Below are 22,782 nucleotides of genomic sequence, written 5' to 3' on the forward strand. Positions count from 1 at the left end.
TTTCTTTTCCAGTGGAACTGAAACTGCTTTCCACTGAAGCTAAGCTTGGAGTGTCAATTGGGTATCAAGGCCCAAAATGACTAAAGCAAAGTGGAGGGAGACTACCTCCAGCAGGGAGTCTCGCTCTGCTTTGTTACAATGTCAGTTTGAGCCCTGGCACTGGATTTAAGATGCATTTCCACTATATTTGTAGTGTTCGTGAATCAATTCACACTGATGTTACAGTTAAAATATGAATACATCTTAAAACTGCTTGTGAAAATTAAGCAATAATTAGAATGTTAAAAAGTTCCTATGACCCTTTTAATTACTTTTTTAAAAAGTAATATCAAATATATACTGCAGTTTATATACCAGTGCATTGTATGATTGATATACCAGTGCATTGTATGATTCGATGATTGATACCCATGATTCCTTACATGACAAGTTCTTGAACTCAGCAAAGCGCCCTAGTGGAAGTATGACACTTTCTCATAGGAAGGGAGGAAAATCTATGGATGAATCACCTCAGACTACTCGCACATTCCTCCCATCGTTTGACGTTTCATCCTTTAAACCAGGATTGTTACATGGTATGGAGGAAAGGCTACAGGGAATGTAAAATGTGAAGAAAATAACATTAAGAAAGGGAACCAAAAATTGTCAAACTTTCAAGTGTCGAATAATATAAAATAATTAAGTAATTTATTTGGCCTGGAAATGTCTCCATTATAAATTCTGGACACATTTTAAAATTACACAAAAGGCTATTAGAAAAACTCAAAAGTGAAGAATGGATAAGAATCTTGACAGAAGGATAGAAAACAATAACTAGCGAGAGGCGTTATGTCAGGGTGAGTGGTGGGGAGTACTGAGCGGGGTGCCCCAGAGCTTGATGTTGGGACGCTACTGTTTCTAATTTAAATAAATGAACTGGACTCAAACTCAATATAAAGTGGTCAAATTTGCAAATGATACCAAACTAGGAGAGGCAATGGAATCAGAGGCAGCTCATAAATTACAGAATGAGTGGATAAAACAAGTAACTGGGTAGAACAATGTCATGAACTTAATAAAGACAAGGATAGAATACTGTACATAGGAAAGAAAAATAGGCAACACACTTCTTCCATGAATGCTAAGGAAGAAGCTGAAAGAGACCTAAGAGTCCTAGTAGATTTAACACTAAATATGTCCAGCCAATGCAAAGAAGCAATCAACAAAGTGTTAAACCACATAGCCAAACCAGAATTACATAGAATTAACTACAGAAACAGGCCATTCGGCCCAACAGGTCTGTGCTGGTATTTATGCTCCCCAGGAGCCTCCTCCCACCCGACTGCATCCAATCATATCTGCATAGCCTTCTATTTCTTTCTCCCTCATGTACTTATCTTGCTTCCCCTTAAAGACATCTTTGCCATTTGCCTCAACTACTCCATGTGATAACAAGTTCCACATTCTAACCACTCTCTGAGTGAAGAAGTTTCTATATTTCAGAGAAAGCTGCTAACAAAATGTACTGCATCCAGTACTGGTCACCGAGACACAAGGGAGACATTGAAGCACTGGACGTGATGTAGAGAAGAGCCACAAGGCTCATCTTTAATGTCAAAGGTCTGAGTTACGAAGAAGGACTGGGAAAAACTTAGGATTTTCAGCCTGGAAGGGAACATTTAAGAGGTGATCTTAGAAGTATATAAGACAGTTAAGGGAACGGAAAACACAAATCAGGAATATTTAAAGTACATTGTGAAAGTAAGATAAGGGAACATAGGTTCAAACTAGTAAATGATACATTTAGGATTGATATCTATAAATTCTTCACACAAAGTGATCAACGTATGAAATAGACTTCCGTATAGAGTTTGTCAGTCTAGAGAATTCTACATGCGATGCTTGAGCCACTTACCAGGGAAGAGTAGCTTAGGTGGTCTCCTGTTGCCTTCCTCGTAGTTTTATCTTCAGAGTACCTTCTCCTGGGTGGGTGCAACCAAGGCTAAAGAGCCCCATCCACCCTTTATGTTGGGGGGTGGGGGGGGGACACTCACACCCAGCAAATGTAAGTACCCCCACTGGACTTTAACCTAGTATTCAGAGCTGTCGCTCCAGTTGAGATGCTGTCTGCAATGGGACCCAAACCCACCCTTCTGACTCAGAGATGGGAATACTACTACTGAGCCAGCGGTCACTGTCCTGACGTGAGTACCTCGCTGGATGTCAAGCCAGTTTTTAGAGACCATCTAGTCTCCACTCACCTGGGCTGTCTGGAATGGGGCTTGAACCTTTCACCTTCTAACTAAGATGCAGGAATGCGACCACTAAACCAAAGGCTCACCCTCCACATAGATTAATGAAGGCAAAAATCCTGGAATAATCTAAGAAACAATTGGATGCTGCAATAGGTAGACTTTAGAATCTTTCTAGATGGATTAATTTAGATGGGCTGAATGGTCTTCCTCGACCATAACTATCTTGTCGATTAAATAAATCCTGTTCTATGTAATGCACAAGGGGTAGTGCAGTCCTCGAAAGTAAAATATATGATGCTCCAGTGAGAGCAGCAAATGTCTTATAAAGCTGTGTACATCCCACTTTAAACCCTCTATTGTGTAGATGCTGAAATGTTCAATCAAAAAAGAAGTACAATATATAATTAGTCAGGAGTACAAATTAATTGTTGAACCCCTGATGTGCCCGTAATTCCCAAATGCTGAGCTGGTTAATTGATTACTGCAAAAAGCACTCTACATTGCATGGCATTTGTTGTATCCCACAATTAATGCTTTCTTTCCCTTGGTAAACCCAATTTTATTGGTGAGGATCCAAAAAACATTTAAAATTTTCTTCATTGATTATATTTTCATGAATATGTTCACGTAGAGTATGGATTAGAAATTTTAAACCACGACAATAGGTGGAGACCATGAAACAAGCAATACTAACTGCAAAAATGAAGTAGCCTTCTGTGATAATTTTCTTGCAGCTACAGGTCTCAGACTAGTATGCTGTAAGGGTTCCAGCCGGGGAGTACCTCATTTATACTGCCTGACTGGAACTCTTTATGGCCCATTAGACAGCTCTGTAAATTCAGGAGTCTCGCATCGCTTTACTTCAGAGTCGGGTTGGACTTTAACTCTGGCTTTATACTACAAATTTAGTGTCACTGTGAAATGGAAACACTTGGCAACGATGCTAAAATTGTTAAATGCACCCTTAATATTACCAAGAGCCATTGTATAATATTGACATGGATCTTTTGGAAAAATAACTGTAACCAGACCATTTAGAACATAAGATCTGAGCTTATTGTACAACAAACATTGAGTTTAAAATCCATATTTAATTCAGAATATTTATCTTGAGTTTGTTTGTCAGCATTTTGAGATGGAAATTTTCTGTGATTCACTGCAGAGCTGTTAACATAATGGTTTTGAATTTCTAGTTTATCAGTAATTTGAAACAAAGACAAAACAAATCTACAGCTTTGAATGTTTTTTTTGTTGTGCTTGGGTGGGGGGAGGGGAAGAGTTCTGGAATGTGATTTTCTAAGAACTACCATTCATCAAGGATCATGCCCTTCCCTACATGCTATTTAGCAGACGAGAAATTCTTCCCTTTTCGGATGCTTAATTGGTTCTCTGGAAACATGACACATGTGCTGTGACTAACAAACTATAGAATAAAGCTACTCTTCCCCCCCCCCCCCCCCACCCCAACCTACCCCCGGGACCCCTGTGTCCTATTTGTATACCCATCATCCAGTACAAAAAGGTAATTAAATATTTAACTGAGATATTTTATACGTTACCCATCAACAAAACAAACATCAGAAAAGTTATACAGGAGTCATAAGCTGTGCTCATAATGTTTATACAATATACATAATATAAATATATTTAACACAAGTGAGTTCAGAAATGCTTTAATTACTGAGCTGCAACTATAAGGAGCCTAGTCAATAAAACATTTATAGATTGTATTTAGTCCCTTCCTCTTTGTTTTCCTTCCTCTCCCCACCCCATTCACCTCCTTTATCCTGTGTTAGTTGTCATTCTATCTCCCGTTGGTATGTGTTCTTTTTTTGGAAGTGTCTATCTACAATAGGTTGTAAATACATTTAATTCCATTTTGTACTAAAGGTGCATTGCAGATTTTACTATGACACCATCTGTTTCCCACATACAAGAGAGAAATCAGCCAGTTAATCTGACATGAAATCTGAAAATAGTAGAACCAGTACAAATTATTAAAAACAATACATATATTCAATTCTTACAAATCATGTAGTTATTCTTTAATCATATTTAATATTTATCCCAACTATAAATCCTGCAATTCAAATAAATCCTTGACCTAATAAATCCTTTCAAAATTCTGATAGCTGATGGATTCCCTATTTAAAACCTAAATTCAACATCATAAATTTATATATGTCTTAAATTTTACAGGCATCATTATGTTGTTCTCTTTTTATCATGTGGATATTTGCACAGAATGATACAGTTACATGAGATGATTGGCCTTGAGTCAATCCTTGATGTCACAGTCCATCTAACGACTAGGTTACAACACAAATTTAGCAATAATATTGAAGTTAAAGAATTGTATTATATCACATCTTATAAAATTTCTCATGAACATCTCAGCATTTTCATACAATGAATTACTTTGAAATACAGTGACTATTATGCGGACAAATCTGCCATTGTCTAAATATAAACAAGGTAAAGTATCTTGTGTGATATTTTATCTCTATGACATTGCTCTGTAATATCTTTTCTTAATTTTTCTTCTTCACTTTTTTCCCTCTCCTGAAGGCATGACTTCTGGTTGGGCTACAATTGCACAGGTGTCCTCCAGCACCTCCAAGTGGTCATTTTTCATGTCTGAACCTAGACAGAGAGTTAGCAGGATATTTGACTATAAAGGACACCACAGCTAACTCTGATCCTGCAATTCCTATGTCACAGGATAGCAATCAAGATTAGGATCACTGTAATATTTTCCCCTTTCTAATCCAAGGGTGCTGAAATCAGTTCTAGTACTTCTAGTGTTGCCAAGCTGTCAGCTGTCTCAGCACAGGCTGGACATCAAACCTGGGGCCTTTCTGGTCGATTAAGCTCAGACACTTGCTGCTTAAACCCAGAGTCATGGGAGTAGGTGGAGAATATCTCTTTAATTTCTCCAAATATCTTTTTGTGTGTCTGTGTTAGGAACTAGCAAAATTGGAAGACAGTAATTTGTTCTTCTCTGATGACAACATGTACAGAGGTAGTTGCTTGGCCAAGTCCGAATTTATGAAATGGCTTGAAGTTGACAAGTGTTCCACTGATAATGTATACTTTGTCCTGTTGTGTGCACTGTGATCACTTCCAATGGGTGTAACGGTAGCTTGAGATAGAAGAAAGGAAATTCTTGTGTTTTCCTTTAACTGAGTATGCTCAAACACCTGCCTCATACACCACTTGTGCTATTTTATGTCTAGCAAGAATTGTTCCAAGCAGCACTATCTTACAGAAGCACAATTGTATATGGTTGTTGAACAGAGCCAAACTGTCCTTATCTCTTGTGATATCTGCACTGTGAGAACATGTCAAACAGCAACAATAAATAATGGACTAAAGATGTCTGTGATAATTATGCATGTACAGGGGAGAAAGGCAAGGCACACTAAGATGGGTTTAGAGTGCATGTGCGTAAATGCACGGAGAGTGGTAATTAAAGTTGGTGAGCTGCAGGCACAAGTAGCCACATGGGATTATGACATAGTGGCAATAACGGAGACCTGGCTCAAACAAGGGGAGGATTGGGTACTTAATATTCCTAGGTACAATGTATTCAGGAAAGATGGGGAAGGAAAAAAGAAGGGGGCGGTAGTATTAATCAAAAATACTGCTACAAAACTAGAAAGCCATGCTGTACTTGAGGGTTCAAAGACCGAAACTCTTTGGTTAGAATTAAAGAAACAATAGAGGAGCTATTACGCTGCTGGGTGTATACTATAGGCCACCAAATTGTGGGAAGGAGATAGAGGAGCAGATTTGCAGGCAAATTGCAGAAAGATGCAAGAACGTTAGAGTAGTGATAATGGGGGACTTGAATTATCCTAATATAGACTGGGGAAATAACAGTGTAAAGGGCAAAGAGGGGAGGAATTTCTGAAATGTGTACAAGAGAACTTTCTTGATCAGTATGTTTCCAGCCAATGAGGAAGGAAGCAATTCTGCATTGCAGTTGGATCTAGTTCTGGGGAATCAAGTAGAGCATGTTTCAGTGAGAGAGCATTTGGGAAACAGTGATCACAATATCATTAGTTTTAGAGTCGTTACGAAAAAGGACAAGAAAAAATCCAAATGAGAAAATATTGAACTGGAGGAGGGCTAATTTCAGTGAGTTGAAAAGGGATCTGGCCCAGGTGGATTGGAATCAAAGATTACCAGGTAAAACAGTAAATGTGCAATGGAGGCCTTCAAAGAGGAGATAGCTTGGGTACAGACTAGACACATTCGCACGAGAGGGAAAGGAAGGGCATCCAAAGCTAGAACTTCCTGGATGACTAAAGATATAGAGATTAAAATGAAACAGAAAAAGGAGGCTTATGATAAATGTCAGGTTCAAAATTCAGTAGAGAACCAAGCTGAATACAAAAAGTACAAGGGGGAACTGAAAAACAAAATAAGAAGGGCAAAGAGTGTATGAGAATAGATTAGTGGGTAACATAAAAGGGAACTCAAAAGTCTTTTATAGTCAAAGGAAGGGTGAGGCTGATTAGGGTCCAAAAAGGAGATCTTCTTGTGGAGGCAGAGGGCATAGCTGAGATACTAAATGAGTACTTTACATCTGTCATCGTTAAAGAGGATGCTGCCGATGTCACAATAAAAGAGGAGGTAGTAGAGAAATTGAATAGAATAAAAATAGATAAAAAGGATGTACTAGAAAGATTGGCAGCGCTCAAAGTAGAAGTCACCTGGTCCGGATGCGATGCATCCTAGGTTGCTGAGGGAAATAAGGGTGGAAATTGCAGAGTGTCTGGCCACAATCTTCCAATCCTCCTTAGATAAGGGAGTGGTGCCAGAGGACTCGAAAATTGCAAATGTTACACCCCTATTCAGAAAAGGGGAGTGGGTTAAACCCAGCAACTACAGGTCAGTCAGCCTAACGTTGGTAGTGGGGGAACTTAGAGACAATAATCCGGGACAAAATTAATTGGTGCTTGGAAAAATATGGGTTAATAAATGAAAGCCAGCATAGATTTGTTAAAGGCAAATCATGTTTGACTAACTTGATTGAGTTCTTTGATGAAGTAATGGAGAGGATTGATGAGGGTAGTGAGGTTGATGTTGCGTATATGGACTTTCAAAAGGTGTTTAATAAAGTACCACATAAAAGACTTGTTAGCAAAATTGAAGCCCATGGGATTAAAGGGGCAGTTGCTGCATAGATACGAAATTGGCTAAGGACAGAAAGCAGAGAGCAGTGGTGAATGGTTGTTTTTCAGACTGGAGGGAAGTGTACAGTGGTGTCCCCAGGGGTCAGTGTTGGGACCACTGCTCTTTTTAATATCTATTAATGACCTGGACTTGGGTATACAAGGCTCAATTTTAAAGTTTGCAGATGACACGAAACTTGGAAATGTAGTAAACAGTGAGGAGGATTGTAATAGACTTTAGGAGGACATAAATAGACTGATGAAGTGGGCAGACACTTGGCAGATGAAATTAACGCAGAGAAGTGTGAAGTGATTCATTTTGGTAAGAAGAATGAGGAGAGGAAATAAAAACTAAATGGTGCAACTTTAAAGGGGGTGCAGGAACAGAGAGACCTGGGGGTATACATACACAAGTCTTTGAAGGTGGCAGGACAAGTCGAGAAGGCTGTTAAAAAGGCATACGGGATCCTTGGCTTTATAAATAGAGGCATAGAGTACAACAGCAAGGAAGTTATGCTAGACCTTTATAAAACACTGGTTAGATCCCGGCTGGAGTATTGTTTCCAATTCTGGGCACCGCACTTTAGAAAGGATGTCAAGGCCTTGGAGAGGATACAGAGGAGATTTACTAGAACAGTACCAGGGATGAAAGACTTCGGATACGTGGAGAGACTAGGGAATCTGGGATTGTTGTTCTTACAGCAGAGTAGGTTAAGGGAAGATTTGATAGAGGTGTTCAAAATCATGAACGGTTTTGATAGAGTAAATAAGGAGAAACTGTTTCCAGAAGGGTCAGTAACCAGAGGACACCGATTTAAGGTAATTGGCAAAAGAACCAGAGGCGACTTGAGGAAACATTCTCTTTTACGCAGCAAGTTGTTATGATCGGGAATGCACTGCCTGAAATGGTGGAAGCAGATTCAATAATAACTTTCAAAAGGAAATTGGATAAATACTTGAAATGGAAAAATTTGCAGGGCTATGGGGACAAGGCAGGGGAGTGGGACTAATTGGACAGCTTTTTCAAAGAGCCGGCACAGGCATGATGGGCTGAATGGCCTCCTGTGCTGTATCATTCTATGAAAGGAGGTCATAGTAAATTCAATTTTAAAAAATCCAAATAATTGGAATTAATGAGGATGATCAATGATTGACCAAGGTTCAATGTTGCCACTTCTCCTGTTCACAGTATTAATAAATTATGCTTATTATAGTATTAATCTAAATTGTATAAGTTTGCAGGTGATTAGGAAAGCACAGTATTAAAGGAAAGGGATACAATTCAGAGATTAAGTAATCAAGCAGTTTAACATTGAGAAATAAATATAATGAATATTGCCCCTAAAAATAGCAAATATGATTTGAACATGACAAGCAAATCATTAAAAAAGGCCCATCAGAAAAAGTGTAACAGTTGACCAAACATTGAAAGTCTTAAAAGAAAGAAAAACTTGCATTTATATAGTGATTTTCACGACCTCAGGACATTCCAAAGTGCTTTACAGCCAATGAAGTACTTTTGAAATGTAGTCCCTGTTGAAATGTAATGCTTGTAAACAATTTTACAACACCAAGTTATAGTCCAACAATTTTATTTTTAATCCCACAAGCTTTCGGAGGCTTCCCCCTTCCTCAGGTGGTGTGGAAATGACATTATCACATCACGAAATGTAATGCAGTTGTGAAGGCAAATAAAATGTTGGGGTGTATAAATAGGTCTGCAGAATATATGTGCAAGGAAGTAACACTAGCACACTAAATGAAGTCTTTGGAAAACTAAGCGTGATCACGGCCTTTATAAAAAGATATGGAGGCAGCGGAAAGGATTCAGAGAAGGGAATAAAGGTGATCTCAGGTTTTAGAACACTAGCTATGAAGACACTAAGGAACATCTCTCATCTCTGCAAAAGCAGAGATGAGAGATGTGATCCAAGATTTTAAAATAGTGAAGGGAATCAATAAGTTGAATCTAGAAAGGTATTTTGTGCAAACACAGGATAGGAGAACCTAAGTTTAACCTAAGCAATAACTTCATATCTCAAGTCACCAATTTATGGACTACACAACCTCTGGTGCAGCAAATATCAATTCAGAGGAGTCATTTGAAAAAGAATGGGAATAATTCCTGATTCAGCAGAGGTAAGGATTCAGTTAGAGAGAAGATGAAAATTGGTGAGAGGACCTGGATGTAAGAGTTAGCTGGAGGGCCTAGTCTCATTCTGAATGTCCTTTCTTTTATTAAGTAAAAAGACTGTGGTCATAATTTATTAAAATGTTATACATCATGTATGTGGAATATACCTAAAGAGCCACATCCTAGTAAAATAGTTGCATTTATATTGGTTGCTAACAGGTAACTTATATTCTAAAATAGAAAATCTCTAGACAAATGAGAGCGATTTCCACTGTTTGCTGTTTATAGTGCAATCATAAAGATATTTTTGATTCACACATTTACACGGGAACAACAGAAATCTTCCCCCATATATACCTAACCTGGACTGCTTATTGCTGCCATCTATCTCCTATTGCCTATGAGGCAATAGTTTAAGTGGACCTTGCAAGGATTCCATTTACTTTAATGATGTATTGATAATTTTCTTCTCCTAATTATACCAGCAGAAAACTGTACCTTTCATTTTTATCTTTTCAGCAGATTTTCATGTATGTTCTGCGGGTCAGAAGATAATAATTATTAACATTTTACCTTACGACCTGCAATGGATACACGAGTGAAGAAAATTGGAATTGAATAAAGAGAAGAGTGCCTGCAACAATTTTACTGCTCATTAAGCTGAAATAAATGTTCCCCCTTAAATTAAAGTTCTTTCTTTTCTTTATGAATATTAGATCTATTATGTTTTTAACTTATCAGAAATATATGAAAGATTATCAATAGCTATAGGACCAATTTTAACCCCACTGCCCATCCCCCTGCCCTGACCTGTTCCCGACAAGAATGGGACGCGTGGGGATTCAAACATTGGCAGCATGGTATACACCTTGTTTGTGCTGCACCCGTGTTCCGCACCATTCTAACAGACGTGTTTTGGGCAGCATTGGTGGCCCTCGCCCCAGGCAGGTGAAGGCCTTATTAAGATTCAAAAGTCAGACATTATTCGGACCCTGGCACAATTTTAATGCACAGCCATGCATTCGGCGCCCAGTGCCAGTCTTGCCAGCGAAATCTGGCGCCACGCAGGAGCAGGTCCAGAAGAAGTCCGAGAAGGTCAGTAAATTTCATTTTTTATTGTTTCCTTGTGGACCAGGAGGAGCAGAAGTACTCCTCCAGGTCCCACAAGGAAACCTTCATCTCCTCCCCCGACTGTACTTGCCTGCCGACCCCCATCCCCTGACGCACTTTACTTGACTGCCGGGGATCATTCCCGCGGGACCCCACTGGCAGCCTCCCCCCACCCCAATTTATACTCCTGTCCGCCACCCTCCACGTTGGTTCTGATGGGTTCAGGCGGGCATTGGACCTGAGCTATGGTAATGAGGCCCAGGAGTTAAAATGCCCCGGGCCTCACAGCGGGGATTGGGATGAGCTAGCTGCTCACCCTTCTGCCTCTATGCTGAAGTCTCACCCTGAGTTAAAATCAGGGCATATCTGTTTTTTAGGAAACAGTACCTTTTTGAACTAATAATCGTAGATGGGAACAATCTAGAAATAGAACTGAGCCATTCCACTAAAACAAAGATAATGGGCTCAATTTTCGGATGTCCAAGCGGTTATGTTCGTTGGGGGGGGGGAGGGGCTCCAAAAGTTGGGGATTCCAGGGGTGGGTCAGGAGCCCGGCTCCAACCCGCCCACTTCCGGGTTCCCCAATGACGCGCTCAGATGCACGCGCAGCCCCCGCATGCGGGACTCCCACCGGCAATTAAAGCTGGCGGGATCCCACTTAAATCAATTAATTTGATAGTTCAGGTCGTTAGGAGACCTGATTTGGAGGATATTTTAGGAGGGGTGGGATTTTCATCCAAACTGAGCGTGTTTCCCGTACTGAGGGAAACACTCCTAGTTGAAATGGACGTGTTGCAGCCACCAGCCTGTGGCAGCTGCAAAGGTCCATTGACAGGTGGGGGACGGGGGAGGCCCTCACTCATTGCAGGAAGTCACTCTGTCACTTTGGACAAAGTTTAGCCCGCACCACCCTCCTCCTAACCCAAAAAAATCACAAACTTGCAACCTCAACCCCGGTGTGCAGACACATTTACCTACCTTGCGGACCCCATCAAACATACATCTTCCGGATGGGGGCCGCCATAGCTGCAGTCATGACCTCCTCGGAGGACGAACAGCATCACCGGCGACGCCGTCCACCTCTGACACGTGGAGCTCCACAACACAGTGCTGTGACACATCCACCTGCACAGCAGGAGAGAGGGCAACCGCAGAGAGACATGCGTCGCAGAAGGCATTACCCTCGCCACAGGGTCTACAGACCGAGGCTCAGCTTCCTGGACCTCTCCGAGCAGCAGTGCACACGGAGGCTCAGAGTCACTCGACATGTAGTCGTAGACATCTGCAGCCTCCTTGATGCCGAGCTGCTCCTGGCTGGCCCGAGCACCACCTTCTTACCTGTCGCTATCAAAGTCACCACTGCCCTCAACAACTTCTCCTCCGGATCCTTCCAGGGTGCCACTGGGGACATTGCTGGCATCTCTCAGTCGTCTGCACAAAAGAGCCCTGCAAATACACCTATACCCACTCTGAGTGACACAATGGGTGGCATCAGGTGTGGGTCTTCATGGTGATCCTCAGAAAAGGCATTATTGCACAAACCAGACAAGATTTGCAAAGACGTGGCAGTAGTGGTGATAAAAAATGTTTAAGTTTTTTTGCAAAACAAACAAAAGTAAATCAAAAACATGACATTTTGTCTTACACCCTTGTGCATCCCCTTTGTGCTCACAAAACCTTAGCCTTACGTTTACGGGAACCCCTACGTGGTGCTACCCCTGTGGCTTCAGCAGAGGTAGTGGCAGGTTGCTCTTGTCCATGCCCTGACCGATGAGCTGCTTTGTGTGGATGCCCTCTGGGTTTTGGTGCCCATGAAGAACCCTCCAAAGACTGCTCCACCTGCACCTGTGCAGGGGCAGACTCGGCCATCTGGAGAGGGGGCAGCATTGCGGGTACTGATTGAGTGGCGGGCAATGGGTGAGACGTGGGAGCGCTTTGAGTGGCGTCCCCACTTCCATGTCCCCTTTCACCATCATCCCTCTCCTGGCCCAGGCCCACATCACTCCTTCCACCCTGCTGGATGACAGTTTGGATGACTTGTGTGAAGCCTTGGAAGGCCAGTTGTAATGCATCAGTCAGCCTGTTTAAGGCGGCAGAATGTTGCTCACCTGAATCCAAACGGCTGTTGTCAGGGCCTGAATGGACTCATTGTTGAGCCGTGCTTGAAGCTCGGTGGAGGCTAGCCTTTCCTCCATCGCAGACATTCCCGCACCTACCCGCGACAATATCTCAGAGATGCCTTCACGACCCTGGGACACTATCTCGGAAATATTCTGTACCTGTGTCACCATTCCACTCATGCAGGAGTTGGACTCCTCCATCCTCTGCGCGATTGTGGAGAGTGCGCGTGGCAACTGTTCCAGTACCTTGGCAATGTGCTGCTGGCCCTCGATGACTCTCCTTTTCATGGCTGGCTCCCAGGGTTCAGCATCTGGGTTCAGCTGAGCAGAGCCTGGAGAAGAGTGCTCCCACCAACGCGGACTCTCCACGACTGCCCCTGCCACCAGGGTCTGCTCGTGCTCACATGTGCGTAGTGACTCACCATGTGCAAGCCCAACTAAGTGAGGTTGGGGACCCACCGAGGTGTGTGTATCTGCGCTGGTGGATGGCTGGCTCAGATGTGACGATGCACCCTCAGAGGCCGGCAGGTCCTCTAAGGAATCGCCTTCCGCAGACATGCCGCTCGCAGATGGCCCTGCAAGAGAACAGAAAGCAATATTAAGCATGTGGACAGATGTTGAGGTGCTGCAGATGCCAAGTGATGCTAAGATCATTCGCTGTCATGAGTGCTGAGTGTTAGATTTCTGTCACCAGCCGCTTGTGCGCTCCCAGTCTCGGCGTCCACCATGGACAGGTACTCCAGCATGCGGCTTATTTCTAGTGCCTGCTGCTCCGCATCTGTTAAGACCACCTGGTGTGGCAGGCCCCCTCCGGTCCTTGCCTTTTCCCTGGCATTCTGGCATCTCTTCTCCTATCAAGGCAAAACACAGAGGCGTGATTGAGTGATGGTTGCATGGTGACCTGCTGCATGCATTGGTGTGGGTGGGGGTGTGCGTGCGGGAGATGCATGGGATGGTGCGTGTGAGACATAGCCTTGAGATTGTATGAGGATTGGGTTGCGTGGTAGTGTTCGAATGGGAACTGGGGCAGTGAGTAAATGCAGGAAAGGTGAGGATGATGGTTGAGTGGATGTGAGGAGTGATGTGAGAGCGTTGTGGTGGCAGTGCAGAAGGAGTTGTGTGATGGTGGAGGTGATGTGGAAGACGGAGTGTGGGAGAGTGCGTAAGTATACTCACTTTGGCTGACCTGGTTAGGTCATTAAAGCGCTTCCTGCACAGGAGCCAGGTTCTGCACACATTGCCGCTGCCGCTGACCTCCTCGGCCACCTCAGCCAGGCCTTATTGGTGGCGGAGGGAGGCCACCTCCTCCCATCCGATAGAAAAAAAAATTCCCTCCTCTTCCTCATCCCATTGAGTAGCACCTGGAGCGAGGAGTCAGAGAACCTTGGAGCAGCCTTGTCTCTGGCCTGCTTCATACTCCAAAATTCGTTCTTTGCTGCAAGAAGAGCATTGGAGGACTGCCCCTTTAAATAGGGCTCCTCCTGCTGACAGCCTGTGATGCGGGTGCGCAGTGCGCCCGCTGCGCAGGTCTGGAACGGGAAACCCGGAAGCACGCGTAAGTACCTTCAATTAGGCTGCGATCACGTGCGGAGCACCCTGAATTCACTGGGCGCGTTACCCACACGCCCAGTCGACCCCCCGCTGCCAACCCGCCTCCCTCCTAATATCGGGCCCCATGCCTTTGAGCATTATTCATCCAGATTAGTCAGAAATAGGCACAAAAGCCCACCAGCAGTCTAAAATAACTGACCAGGTAATTACCTAACTGCAGCTGAGGATCCCTTTAAATCCTGCTGGACAGCGTCCCTGCTGACTGTTCTCACCAAGGATTTGTGGGCGGGTTTTAATCCAGTTCTGAGGAAGTTAAAAATGGCAGTAGAGTCTTAAATCAGCGGCAGGACCCTCATTTACATATTTTTATTAGGCATCAAGCGCCCTGGATGCACTTCCAGTGGACGTCAAGTGAGTGAGATCCCCATGTAAAATTCGCGGCCTAATCCCCATTTTGCCAGTGGATGGCTGTAAGTCGAAAATCACCCCCGGGTGTCTGAAATATAACATTGTTCTATTTCTTTGTGCTAACATCCATTAGCCTAATAAGAATAAAAGTTCACCCCCAAAAAAAAACACCCACCAAGAACAAAACACAAGCAATTCTGAACGAAAATATTTAAAAAGCCACAAATCTACATAATTACTACTTCCAGCACTAATGCTCCACATAATTTCGCTGACCATTCACAATGTATTTAATACATAAATTGATTTAGTTTGTGTGAATTTGGAAAGAGTTTACTTTAAACTGTTTCTTTAAATAAAGAGTGTGAGTAAAATGATGATGGAGAACAGAATAGCAGTTTTGTGGCCTGCCATACTCAATTGCACCATTCTGCTTGTCATTTTAATGGATGTTTTCCTTAAGAATACCAAGAAAGCAGCAACCCACATCCCTTCACTTTTGTGCAGAGAGAGACCTGTTTTTCCTGTTGTCAATCAATGGCCTGAGGTTGGGGCTAATCAACATGCAACAGTAGAATCTTTGGAAATAACTGGTTCACCAAAAATAGGGGTAAGTCGACTGGTTTACGACTTCCTGTTTCACAATACAAGGACTATTCCATTTCACAGCTCTTTCCGCAATTAGACTATTGTATACGATCCGCGACGTAAAACATTGAGATGTTCTGTGGAATTTTAACAAACTCTCTTAATAAGGCCAATTGAAATTTAAGAAGAAATGCTGAGAATTGGCACATTTGTGTTGTTTGTAGGTGATTTATTTACAGTACTGTAAAACTTTTTTTTCAAACTGTATTTTTGTTAAAATGCTTTTGGCTGTTTACACCTGACATTCTAGACTTTGAGAGGCCAGTCACTTCCTCAAAGGAAGGAGGGGGAAGGAAACTCACTGGATAAGTCACTTCCAAGCCTAGTAGGGTCTCACTAAAACTGTTTTTATATTAGGTTAAGTTCCATGCTAGTGTTGTCAGCTCTGACATATGGGTTTCATGCAACCGGTGGCAACCTCTAAATAAGCTTGCCAGATTTGCTAAGGTAGGAAAAGTTTACTTTGGGGATGTCACCCGCTGCTTAAAACCTACACATTGGGAACTATTAGTAGGAGCATGACCCTTGCACAATGTAAAAGCAGCTTCAATTATATTCATACTTTGTGCTTAATATATCATTCTGTTTCGAGAGAACGATCTCCATGAACAGCTCTTCCTGAATTGCCAACTTTGGTTGGACATATAACTGGAGGTTTGATCATGTGACATTGGATCACGTGACCCTTGCCTGCAGTTTGCAAACATTATTGCATTTACCTTATAAAGGTTGGTTTCCCTGAATTGAGTGTCTTTACTCACAATGAGCCTAAAAAAAGTTTTTGCTCACTGGCAGGGGTGGACTGGGTATCGGAAAAATCTGGAAATTTGCTAAGTGCCCCCACGAATGGCCCCACACCGCCCTGAGAGGTACGCTCTCTGATCCCCCATCTCCTCAGAGAAATCAAAGGTTGACAATTCTTGATAATCTCAAACAAAAGCAGAAAACACTGGAAACACTCAGCGTCAAAAAGTCAGGCAGCATCTGATGAAGGGCTGAAACCTTAACATTTTTCCTCCTTTATGGATGCTGCCTGACTTGTCGAGTGTTTCTCTTTGAGATTTCCAGCACTTTCATTTTTTTTTCTTTATAACTTCAGTTGACTAAAAGGGAACCTGGAATAAAAATCAGGCACATTTAAAGTAATAATATCAACAGGATTTAGGTCAAGCTTCACCCTCACCCACTGCTCCAAGAAAATGTGGGGTTGAAATTGGTCTTTGACAGTTGCGTAAAATGGGCGAGAGTGAATTGGCCGCCCGTTTTACATCCTGCCGAGTGTAAAGTGGCTGCCGATTTGCTGTCATCAGTTCTACACTACTAGCGAAGACCAATTTCACCCCCCTGTAACTCCTTTTTTGAACTTAAAGCATTTAAAAAATCCTCATGCAATAAAACATACAATAGAATCTGCTTGCAGTGTTCACCACTTGCAGCGAAGAAGTGGATGTATTTTGAAATCTAAAAACCACATTTGATTCAATGCTGTATTTGCACACCTGCTTGTGGTACTCACTACAAGTCTGTTATACTACAACTCAAAGCTCAGTAGGAGAAACATTTCCAGGGTGCTTATTGGGTGGACTCTGAGAAGGATTTTTTTTAAATCGTGGCAATCTTGCTGTCAGGAAAATTACATTTTTGATGGGGATTGGCTTGTTTAAAGTAAGCTCTGCTCTTCCATTCACCAGCTCTGAGACCTGAGAGAGCAAGCAGGGAAAAAAAATGAGCAGGTTTGGATCACTGAGCTCTTCAGGGGATACAATCTGACTTTGCCTCAACTGTGACGGTCAAGTTGTAGTCGTGTGGTGGATTGTTGCCATTTGATGCCTTTAATGCATAGAAAATTTACTATGGCCTGATTCTGTGTTGTAACTTCCATGTATACATCTCTGAGACTTATTTAGTCTCTCTGGGAGTGGGATCTCTGTTAATGAGAGGAGAAGAAGGGGGAGCTGAGGGCTGCTCACAGCTGCACTTTTCATCCGTTGAATGCGGAGGGAGGGAGAGACTGACTGATAGACAGAGGTGACACTGTACCTGCGTCATGCATTTACTCACAGGTGCAAACTCTACTTCCCCATTTTTTCCCAGGTTGCTCGCAGCAATGACTGGGAGATCAATCTTTCATTCCTGGAGAATTCAGGACAATCCAGGAGGGTTGGCAACCCTACCACACACACACAGGCACCGGGAGCTGAAGGGTGGGAATTTAAACGCTATTTCATACGTCACTTCAACGAGAAACGACAGGGGAAAAAATTTATTTCGAGGGGGTAGAAAAGTCCAACCTCTTCATTTCTCAAAATGACCTGATTGTTCCTTCACAGGTAGACTACAGACTTAGGAATAGATGCAGCAAAAGTGGGGTGAGGGGGGAAGGTAAATGGAAACATGAACTGATTGGAATAGAAAAGTTATCACAAGTAGTTAGCTAAAATAATCACTGCTGCAGCCAAAATAAGAGCAGTAATTATTTTGGAACTTTACTGTCTATGGTGCTTCAGCGCAGCCCAACCTGCGAGTGGAAACCTGCCCCGCCCCATGCCCATTGGTCTTCGCGCCCCCCCATCAATGGTTCCCTCGTTGGTACGTTGGCACTGCCCATCAACTGTACTTTCCTATTTTCTCCTAGGTTTCTCGCAGCAGTGACCGAGAGATTAATATGTCATTCCTGGAGATTCCAGGACAATCCAAGAGGGTTGACAACCCTAAGCTTTTCTGATTTTACATTCAGAGTCTGGGAGTCAGTCTTTGTAGGCTCACAAGGCTTTGTTGTTAATATAAGAGACCTAAAGAGCAAGCATATTAGAATGGCTCCCTGTGTTTACAACAACAACTGCTACTACTTGCATTTATATAGTGTCTTTAATGTAGTAAAAACGTCCCAAGGTGCCTCACAGGAGCGTCATCAAACAAAATTTGACACCGAGCCACATTTTTTTTTATTCGTTCATGGGATGTGGGCGTCGCTGGCGAGGCCGGCATTTATTGCCCATCCCTAATTGCCCTTGAGAAGGTGGTGGTGAGCCGCCTTCTTGAACCGCTGCAGTCCATGTGGTGACGGTTTTCCCACAGTGCTATTAGGAAGGGAGTTCCAGGATTTTGACCCAGCGACGATGAAAGAACGGCGATATATTTCCAAGTCAGGATGGTGTGTGACTTGGAGGGGAACGTGCAGGTGGTGTTGTTCCCATGTGCCTGCGGCTCTTGTCCTTCTAGGTGGTAGAGGTCGCGGGTTTGGGAGGTGCTGTCGAAGAAGCCTTGGCGAGTTGCTGCAGTGCATCCTGTGGATGGTACACACTGCAGCCACAGTGCACCGGTGGTGAAGGGAGTGAATGTTTAGGGTGGTGGATGGGGTGCCAATCAAGCGGGCTGCTTTATCTTGGATGGTGTCGAGCTTTTTGAGTGTTGTTGGAGCTGCACTCATCCAAGCAAGTGGAGAGTATTCCATCACACTCCTGACTTGTGCCTTGTAGATGGTGGAAAGGCTTTGGGGAGTCAGGAGGTGAGTCACTCACCGCAGAATACCCAGCCTCTGACCTGCTCTCGTAGCCACGGTATTTATACGGCTGGTCCAGTTAAGTTTCTGGTCAATGGTGACCCCCAGGATGTTGATGGTGGGGGATTCAGTGATGGTAATGCCGTTGAATGTCAAGGGGAGGTGGTTAGACTCTCTCTTGTTGGAGATGGTCATTGCCTGGCACTTATCTGGCGCGAGGAGATATTAGGACAGGTGACCAAAAGTTTGGTCATAAGAGGTAGGTTTTAAGCAGCGTCTTAAAGGAGGAGAGTTGGAGGCGGAAAGGTTTAGGGGGGTAATTCCAGAGCTTAGGGTCTAGGTAGCTGAAGGCATGGCCGCCAATGGTGGAGTGATAGAAATCGGGACAATACAGAGCATGATTAGCAGTGGCAGCTTGCAGGTTCAATGTTAATTATGCCCAACCATAAAACTTCATCGGGCCTCCTGCCTACTGCACTGGGGAGGCAAAGCAGATGCCCCACTTACAGCTTGCCTGATAAACACCAAAATGAAAATCAGCTCCATAGTCTAAGCTGACACTTTAGTGCAGTACTGATGGAGTGCTCTATTGTTTGGAAGCCCATCTGCCTGTTTAGGTGGATGTGAAAGATGCCATTGCACTATTTAAAGTCAAGCAGAGAGTTCCCCCAGTGTCATGGCCAACAGTCTTCCTTCAACTAGCACCACCAAAAGCAAATTAACTACTCATTCATCTTATTTACTGTTTGTAGGACCTTGTTTTGCAAATATTGGTTGCTGTTTGCCTGCTAGATGTGAAGTGCTTTGTCCTGAGAACTTGGTAAGGTGCTATATAAATGCAAGTTCTTTCTAAGTTCTGTACTCTGTCCTCTGCACCACCAAATTGACTACTATTAACCAGCGGAGTAGGTACTTACCAGATTTTACACACATTTACTTGTTTCATTACCATTTTCTTGTCACTCTACAAAATGTTCTGGCGATATCTTTATAGGCACTATCTGGTGGGCAATGTCTGCCAGCATGCTGGTAAGTGTTTCTTCTGCCTTCAGCCACTGTAATACACAATAAACATACATCACAATAGCAGACACTGGAGTGTTCATAGCTGTATATTCTGTAACTTTGTTCTATTCCTTCAGCTATGAATTTGAGAAATTGTAGCCAAAGGAACAGAACAACAAAATAACAGCAGCACTAAAACCACTTTTATATTGTCTTTTAAGTTGGATTCTGGGTGCTCACCATCTGGGAGCTGGCTCATGGCTAATTTACACTGTTAAATCTGGTTTCTCTGGACCGGTGGCAGACAGACTTGTAGACCCAGATAAAATTGCATCAAGAAGTCTACTGCTGATTTACAGAAACCAGAATTAACAGCATAAAAGGTAGGGAGCCAGCTAACAGGCCCTGAGCTCCTGCAATCTGACTTAAAAGGAAAAAGGCCTTCGGATATTTCATGTCTCAGAACCTGCTGTTATATTACTGAAAGCGTGAATAATATCTTTGCTAAATAAGAGACCAGCCTTAAAATACATAATGTGGGTGTGTGTGGGTAGGTGTCTATGTGTATGGGTATGTGTGGGTGTGTGTGGATGTGTGTGTGTGTGTGTGTGTGTATATGTGTGTGGGTATGTGTGTGTGGGGAGGTGTGTATGTGTGTGTGGGTAGGTGTCTATGTGTATGGGTATGTGTGGGTGTGTGTAGGTGTGTATATGTGTGTGTGTGTGTGTGTATATGTGTGTGGGTATGTGTGTGTGGGGAGGTGTGTATGTGTTGTGGGTGTGTATGTGTGTGTAGGTGTGTATATGTGTGTGTGTGGGTGTGTATATGTGTGTGGGTAGGTGTGTATGTCTGGTGTGCCCATATATAAGTTCAGATGCTGATGAAGCTGTTGTGTATTTCCAAAATGTTCTTGTTTATAAAAAACGGAAAATGCTGGAGAAGCTCAGCAAGTCAGGCAGCATCTGTGGAGAAAGAAACAGAGTTAATGTTTCAGGTCAAAGACCTTTTGTCAGAACTGGATGATGTTAAAAGAGTTAAAATTATAAGCAAGTACAGAGCCAGGGAAGGAGTGGGGGGAGGTGAGGGGAGGAAAGAACAAAAGGGAAGGTCTGTGATAGGGTAGAGGGCACAAGTGATTAAATGACAAAAGGGATGATGGTTCAAGGCAAGGAAGTTGGTAATGGGACAGGTTAAGGGACAAATGATTGATCAGGAGTAGCTGTAAATGACAGCAGCAGAACTATTACCAGCACTAGCTGACCAAAAAAATGGGAGCAGTGGTTATGATCTGAAGTTATTGAAATCGACATGAGGTGCTGTTCCTCGAACTTACGTGGAGCTTCATTGGAACAGTATAAGAGGCTGAGGACAGAGAGGTCAGAGTATGAGTGGGAAGGCGATCAAAACCACTGCTCCCATTTTTTCAATTGTAAACAATTTTACAACACCAAGTTATAGTCCAACGATTTTATTTTTAATCCCACAAGCTTTCGGGGGCTTTCCCCTTCCTCAGGCGGTGTGGAAATGACAATTTTGAATCCTTTGCATTTTAAGATCACATAACAATGCCTGGTGATTACTGCCCGTTGCCAAGGCAATCACAGTGAGCAGACAGAAAGGTGTCATCTAAAAGGCCACTGAATATACAACCCCCCCAAAAAAAAAGAGAGAGAGAGAGAAGGAAGACAGTCAATGACCCGTTATATTAAAAACAGATAACATTTTTTCAGTCAGCTAATGCTCGTAATGGTTCTGCTGCTGCCATTTACAGCTACTCCTGATCAATCTTTTGTTTCTTAACCTCTCCCATTACCACCTTCCTTGCCTTGCACCATCATCCCTTTTGTCATTTAATCACTCATGCCCTCTACCCTATCACAATCCCTCCCTTTTGTTCTTTCCTCCTCTCCCTTCCTTCCCTCCCTCCCCCTCTCCCTGGCTCTGTACTTGATGAAAAACTTTAACTTTTTAACATCCTCCAGTTCTGATGAAAGGTCTTTGATCTGAAACGTTAATTTTGTTTCTCTCTCCAAAGATGCTGTCTGACTTGCTGAGCTTCTCCAGCATTTCCTGTTTTTATTTCAGATTTCCAGCATCCGCAGTATTTTGCTTTTGATGTTCTGTTTTATTACAGACTAAGGGATCGATTTTCACTTGAGAAAATTGGTATTAATGGGGTGTTAAGGACCTAAAAATGCGGTCGATAGCTTTACCTCCCTGTTAACCCTGACGAATTTTATAGGGGCTTTCATAGGGGCCTACCGCTGGTTGGCATAAGCACCTCATGAAACAAGCGGTAGGCCTGTTTCCTGATGCAAATCGGGGTCCTAAAGACGTAGTTTGGATTGCAATTTTAAGGTACACATGCTCCACCCATATGTGCTGGCATTAGGGTTGCCAACCCTCCAGGATTGCCCTGGAGCCTCCAGGAATTAAAGATTAATCTCCTGGACACTGCTGCGAGAAACCCAGGAGAAAAATCATAGGGGCATTAAAAAAAATTGTGCTTTTTTTTCATTTTCTTTGATACTTTAGTTTATTATTTATATAAATATTGGAGAGGGGGTGGGAGGTCAGGTGACAAATCCTCCAGGAATATGCCCAGCTAGAGGTGGCAACCCCAACTGGTGTTCCGATCTGGAAACAGACAGAAAATTTTTATTTTGTGAAGCCAGAAGGAGCAGGAGTGCCCCTCCTCCTGGCTCCAAAAAAAGTAGTGCAGGCCACTGCAGGCCTAGCCTCTCCCTGCCTCGTCATCACCTCTCTCTTCCCGGGAACCTACCTGCTCTTTTCTGCCATGTCCCAGCCAGATGATATTCCTCAGGCTGCAGAGCGATGAGTTGCTTTGGGAAAGAGGCCTAGCGCTTGTTTCAACAGGTGCTTTGGCCAT

General features: G+C 43.2%; 1 long non-coding RNA gene across 2 annotated transcripts in view; it reads right to left on the reverse strand.

The window, feature by feature from the left end:
- Nucleotides 1-22,782, reverse strand: part of LOC137335206 (uncharacterized) — a 47,858-nt gene that overhangs the window by 9,139 nt on the left and 15,937 nt on the right. Inside the window, exons 2-3 of one of the 2 annotated variants that reach the window (XR_010966361.1) lie at nt 19,805-19,942; nt 4,306-4,877 (exon numbers count right to left, since the gene is read on the reverse strand). This is a non-coding gene — a long non-coding RNA (uncharacterized lncRNA). Of the gene's footprint in view, nt 1-4,305; nt 4,878-19,804; nt 19,943-22,782 lie in introns of those variants that run through there. The other variant, XR_010966360.1, reaches the window with a different exon arrangement.

The sequence above is a fragment of the Heptranchias perlo genome, chromosome 19, assembly GCF_035084215.1.
Source record: "Heptranchias perlo isolate sHepPer1 chromosome 19, sHepPer1.hap1, whole genome shotgun sequence".
Classification (NCBI taxonomy): Eukaryota; Metazoa; Chordata; class Chondrichthyes; order Hexanchiformes; family Hexanchidae; genus Heptranchias; species Heptranchias perlo.